The sequence below is a fragment of the Salvelinus sp. IW2-2015 genome, unplaced genomic scaffold (genome assembly GCF_002910315.2).
Source record: "Salvelinus sp. IW2-2015 unplaced genomic scaffold, ASM291031v2 Un_scaffold1573, whole genome shotgun sequence".
In the NCBI taxonomy this organism is placed as follows: Eukaryota; Metazoa; Chordata; class Actinopteri; order Salmoniformes; family Salmonidae; genus Salvelinus; species Salvelinus sp. IW2-2015.
Genome location: NW_019943001.1, coordinates 145335 through 151605, shown reverse-complemented (window position 1 = coordinate 151605; position 6271 = coordinate 145335). Strand labels below are relative to the sequence as shown.

General features: G+C 43.1%; 1 pseudogene; it reads right to left on the bottom strand.

The window, feature by feature from the left end:
* The window catches only part of LOC112071306 (voltage-dependent T-type calcium channel subunit alpha-1G-like), a 236375-nt pseudogene that overhangs the window by 106030 nt on the left and 124074 nt on the right, over positions 1–6271 (bottom strand).

Below are 6271 nucleotides of genomic sequence, written 5' to 3'. Positions count from 1 at the left end.
TCTGGGTTCGCGCCAGGCTGGGCTGGGTTCGTGCCAGGCTTCTGTCGCAGCCGGCCGCAACCGGGAGGTCCGTGGGGGACGCACATTGGCATAGCGTTGTCCGGGTTAGGGAGGGTTTGGCCGGTAGGGATATCTTGTCTCAGTATGTAAAAAATGTAATAAAATGTATGCACTCTACTGTAAGTCGCTCTGGATAAGAGCGTCTGCTAAATGACTAAAATGTAAATGTAAATGATGAGCAGAAGGGCAGCAAAGGCAGTCATGAGAAAAGAAGTGGAGAGATTCAACTCTCATTGTTTCAGTCTGCAGTTGTTCTATTGTTTCTGTGATTATGAAGAGCAAATAACTGACGTGCGTGTGTTGTGTGTGTGTGTGTGTGGTGTGTGTGTGTGTGTTGTGTGTGTGTGTGTGTGTGTGTGTGTGGTGTGTGTGTGTGTGTGTGTTGTGTGTTGTGTGGGTGTGTGTGTGTGTGTGTGTGTGTGTGTGTGTGTGTGTGTGTGTGTGTGTGTGTGTGTGTGTGTGTGTGTGTGTGTGTGTGTGGTGTGTGTGTGGTGTGGTGTGTGTGTGTGTGTGTGTGTGTGTGTGTGTGTGTGTAGGCTGTACAGTACTAATCTATAGATCTAATCTCCCTAAGCGTGTCAGCAGCTAACAAGGCTGAACGAGGGACGTGCTGAAGAGAGGGATCTCCCTCGTTCCTGTCATTCTATCCGTTTTTCTCTCACTTGTTCTGTTCTTCCCTCCAGTTCCAAGTGGAAACCTTCGTTAGTACTTCCATTAGATCAGTACTGTGTAGTACTCTCATTAGATCAGTACTGTGTAGTACTCATCCATTAGATCAGGTACTGTGTAAGTACTCTCCATTAGATCAGTACTGTTAGTTACTCTCCATTAGATCAGTACTGTGTAGTACTCTCCATTAGATCAGTACTGTGTAGTAATCTCGCTTAGATCAGTACTGTGTAGTACTCTCCATTAGATCCAGTACTGTGTAGTATCTCCATTAGATCAGTACTGTGTAAGTACTCTTCCATTAGATATCCTTAGTATCAGTTGTTAGTATCTCCTTAGATGTACTGTGTAGTACTCTCCATTGGATCAGTACTCGTGTAGTACTCTCCATTAGATCCAGTACTGTTAGTATCTCATAGACCAGTTGTTAGTACTCATTGACAGTATGTTAGTACTCTCCATTGACCAGTACTGTTAGTACTCTCCCTTAGACCAGTACTGTTAGTACTCTCCATTAGACAGTACTGTAGATACTGTTTATCTCCATTGATCAGTACTGTTAGTACTCTCCATTAGACAGTACTGTTAGTACTCTCCATTAGATCAGTACTGTTAGTACTCTCCATTAGATAGTACTGTTAGTACTCTCCATTAGACTACAGTACTGTTAGTACTCTTCCATTTAGATCAGTACTGTGTATAGTACTCTCCATAGATCAGTACTGTTAGTACTCTCCATTTAGATCATTTTATCGTACTGTTAGTACTCTCCATTAGATCAGTACTTTAGTATCTGCATTAGACAATGTACTGTTAAGTACTCTCCATTTCAATAGTACTGTGTTAGTCTCTCCATTAGACCAGTACTGTTAGTACTCTCCATTAGATCAGTACTGTTAGTACTCTCCATTAGACCAGTACTTAATCTCCTTGGTTGTTAGTACTCTCCTATTAGCCCAAGTACTGTTATACTCTCCATTGACCACTGTAGACTCCTGGACCGTACTGTTAAGTACTCTCCATTTTAGATCATACTGTGTAGTAGCTCTCCATTAGACCAGTACATGTTAGGTACTCTCCATTAGACCATACTTTGCTACTCTCCATAGACAGTACTGTTAGTACTCTCCATAGACAGTACTGTTTAGTAACTTTCATTAATCAGTACTGTTTATGTACTCTCCATTAGACCGAGTTACTGTGTAGTACTTTCCAGTTAACAGTACTGTTATACTCTGCATTATATAGTATTCGTTTAGTACTCTCCATTAAGCCAGTACTGTTAGATATCTCCATATAGATCAGTACTGTTAGTACTGCTCCATAGGACCAGTACTGTTTAGTACTCTCCATTAACCAGTACGGTTTAGTACTTCTCCATTAGATCAGTACTGTAGTACTCTCCTTAGACCGAGTATGTTTTTAGTACTCTCATTAGACCAGTACGTTAGTATCTCCATTGACCAGTATTGTTAGTACTCTCCATTAGATCAGTACATGTGTATACTCTCCATTAGACATACTGTGTATACTCTCCCATTCAGACAGTACTGTTAGACTAGACGTACTATCTCCCATTAGGACAGTACTGTTAACTCTCCATTAGACCAGTACTGTTATAGTCTCTCCATTAGACAGTACTGTAGTTTATGACATATGTTAGCTTTCCAATGACCAGTTACTGTTAGTACTCTCCATTAGACGTACAATGTTAGTACTCTCCATTAGACCAGTACTGTTAAGTACGCTCCATTAGAACCAGAACTGTGTAGTACTCTCCATTAGATCAGTACTGTTAGTACTCTCCATTAGACCAGTACTGTTAGTATCTCATTAGACCACTACTGTTAAGTGACGTCTCCATGTAGATCAAGTACTGTTTAGTACTCTCCATAGACCAACGTGTTAGTATCTCCATGTAGATCAGACTGTTTTGTATTTTTTTTTTACTTTCTCTCTGACTACCTTCTTGCTCTACCCCCTCACTTCTTCTCCCTCCTCCTCTCCTCCTCCTCTCCTCCCTCCTCTCTCATCCTTCTCTTCCTCATCCTTCTCCCTCTTCTCTCTCCTTATCTCCTCCTCTTCCTGCTTCTCTCTCCTCTCTCTTCTCTCCTCTCCCTTCTCTCCTCTTCTCTCCTTCTGCTCCCTCCTCTCCCTCTCTCCCTTCTCTCCCTCCTCTCCTCCTCCTTCTCTCCCTTCTCTCCCTTCTCTCCTCTCTCCTCCTCTTCTTTCCCTCCTTCCTCCTCCTTCTCTCCCTCCTCTCCTCCTTCTCTCTCTTCTCTCTCCTTCCTCATCCTTCTCTCCTCTCTCCTCCTCCTTCTCTCCTCTCTCCTCCTCCTTCTCTCTCCTTCTCTCCCTCCTCTATCCTCCTTTCTCCCTCCTCTCCTCTCTCCCTCTTCCTCCTCCTCCTCCTCTTAACTCCTCTCCTCCTTCTTTCCATCCTAACTTGAAGACAAGAATGATAAAGCTGCCCCCTTATTTCTATAAAAATGTGTTTCAGCTTTATCCAAATCCTTTTTATCACGTTTGTGCAGGCCATAGCTACCTGAAGATGAAGATGAAGAGCATGAGTAGCATACAGAAGGTGGCCACGTTGTCCATGGTCTTCAATCAGCACCACCAGCTGCTCTGCGAGGAGGCATGAAGCGCACGAGCTTCAACACCCGCATCCAGCTGAAGGTACGCAACACAGACAGACCACCGCCCTGCTGACCCACGATCTCCCATACACTGGGGAGAGAACAGGATGCACAGTCCTGTCAGCTACAGGATCAAACATTTCATTGGAAGGAGATACGTAACTCAACTGGGCCTAGAGTGCTGACCTAGGATCAGTTTCACCTTTTAGTCATAATGAATACCAGGTGGGGGCTGATCCTAGATTAGCTCTCCTACTGTGGATGCTTTGTGGATAGGGCCCTGATCTGAAGAGTGAGGACTACCAGATATTACACAGCCAAAAGTGGAGTGTGTCATCATTTATAAATGAATTGGTCAATGTTGTCTTGCTTACCTGATGACCACTATGACTCCGTCGAAGGATGTTGTAAGGTTTTTGATGTACACAAACGGCCCATACACCAGCACCTTGAGTAACATCTCCAAGGCAAACAGACTGGTGAACACTATGTTACTGATCTCGAAAGCATTGGTAGCTCATCAGGCTTGAAGAGGGAGGGAGGGAGGGAGGGAGGGAGGAGGGAGGGGGGAGGGAGGGAGGGAGGGAGGGAGGGAGGGAGGGAGGGAGGGAGAGACGGAGAGAGAGAGAGAGAGAGAGAGAGAGAGAGAGAGAGAGAGAGAGAGAGAGAGAGAGAGAGAGAGAGAGAGAGAGAGAGAGAGAAGAGAAGAGAGAAAGATGGAGGGAAAGTGATTTAGAAGAAAGGGAGAGAGAGACGGAGGGAAGTGATGAGAAAGGGAGAGAGGGAGGGGAGGGGGAGAAACAGAGAGAGGAGAGAGAGAAAGATGGACGGAAAGTGATGAGAAGACAGGGAGAGAGAGGATATAATGAGAGATGGTTATTTTCAACACACACAAACACATCCACTGATAAAAACCATCAGAGAAGTTTTCTGACACTCCCACAGCTAGATCAAACTCATGCTGTATCATATGGAGTTTGTGTCTGTGTGTGTCTGTGTGTGTTGTGTGTGTTGTGGGCTGTGTGTATGAGAAACATGAAAGGCATTTTATATCTGTGCATATGACACATTAATAATATTCCCAGTGTGTACGTGTGTGTGTTTGTGTGGGTGTGTGTGTGTGTGTTTGTGTGTGTGTGTGGCTTCCCAGCAAGTACAGGTAAGTCACTCTGACAGGTAGCATCATTCTAACACGGCATGCATTGCCAGTAACCATCAGTGTAGATGGAAGTCCCGCTATCTGACCTAAGACAATACAGGTGTGTCTCTCCCTCCCTCTCCAACGCTGTCCCAGGGTGAAAGTGATGCTAAACTCCAGGTCCTCTTCTGTTTCTTCACTAATAAAACCACCAAATCATTCACCACTAGCTCTCACAGTAGAATTAGACGTTCATCCATGTTTATCAAACCACACATTTTAAAGTTGTTGCAAACGTCACATTTTGAAGTATTTAAGGTTAKGTTTAGGCATTGACTCTGAATGGTTAATGTTAGGCATTGACTCTGAATGGTTAAGGTTAGGTATTGACTCTGAATGGTTAAGGTTAGGCATTGARTCTGAATGGTTAAGGTTAGGTATTGACTCTGAATGGTTAAGGTTAGGTATTGACTCTGAATGGTTAAGGTAAGGGTTAAGGTCTGGGAGAGGCTTAATAACTTCTTAGGGCTAGGCCCCTTTTTTCTCCACCTCCTGTCTYAATGACGTCCCCTAAGTAAACTGCCTGTAGCTCAGGCCCTGAAGCCAGGATATGCATATAACTGGTACCATTATAAAAAAAAAAAATTATGAGAGACTATCCTCTTAGAAATTCAAGAGAAAGGTCATATTGAAAATTAGCTCCCTGGATGCAATTCCTATGGCTTCCACGGGGTGTCAGCAGTCTATGTTCAAGGTTTCAGGCTTATAACTTCAAAAACGAATAAGAAATATACATTTTAGCAGAAGGACACAGTCTTGGAAATTTGTGTTTGCGCGCACTATGAAGACATTACACACCTGCTAAACATCGGTTTCCTATTGAACATACTTCTTTCCGTAAGAAATATTATAGTTTGATTACATTTTAGGGTATCTGAGAAGTAAATAGACATTTATTTTGACTTGTTGAAAGAAAGTTAAGGGGTAGATTTTCGGATTCCTTTCTCTGCATGTTGAACGAGTATATTACTCAAATCGATGGCAGCAACTAAACATACTTTTTGGAATATAAAGAAGGATTTTAATCTAACAAAACAATACTACATGTTATAGCTGTGACCCTTTGGATGACAAATCAGACAGAGAAGATTTCAAAAAGTAAGTGAATATTTATTCATTATTTGTGAATGTATGAAACCTGTGCCTGGTGTAAAAATTTTTGATGTGGGGTGCAGTCCTAACAATCTCATGGCATGTTTCGCTGTAAAAGGTACTGTAAATCTGACAGTGCAGTCAGATTAACAAGAATTAAGCTTTCAGACGATATAAGACACTTATAGGTACATCAATATTTAATAATCCATATTATTTTATGATCATTTTATTTGAATTGCGCGCCCTCCAGTTTACCGAAGTTGTCCGCTAGCGGGACCCCTAGCCCTGCATTCTCTCACACTCATGCACACCACACACAGACAGACAGACAACATGGACTGCATAACTGGCAGTCAGGTACACACAGCACTATTAGATTACATTACAAGATCAAACCTCTACTCTTCATATGATATTCCCTTACATCTAAATAAGAAAGGAAATAGCCATCTAGGAGAACAATAGGGGTGTGTGTGAGAGAGAGAGTGAGAGAGAGTGAGAGAGAGGGAGATGGGGGGGGGGGTGAGGAGCATCCATTGTTGGTGGAAGTTGCTGTGCTGAACTTTTTAGTAGGGCCGTGGGGGCTTACTACATTGGTAGTAAGTGAGGA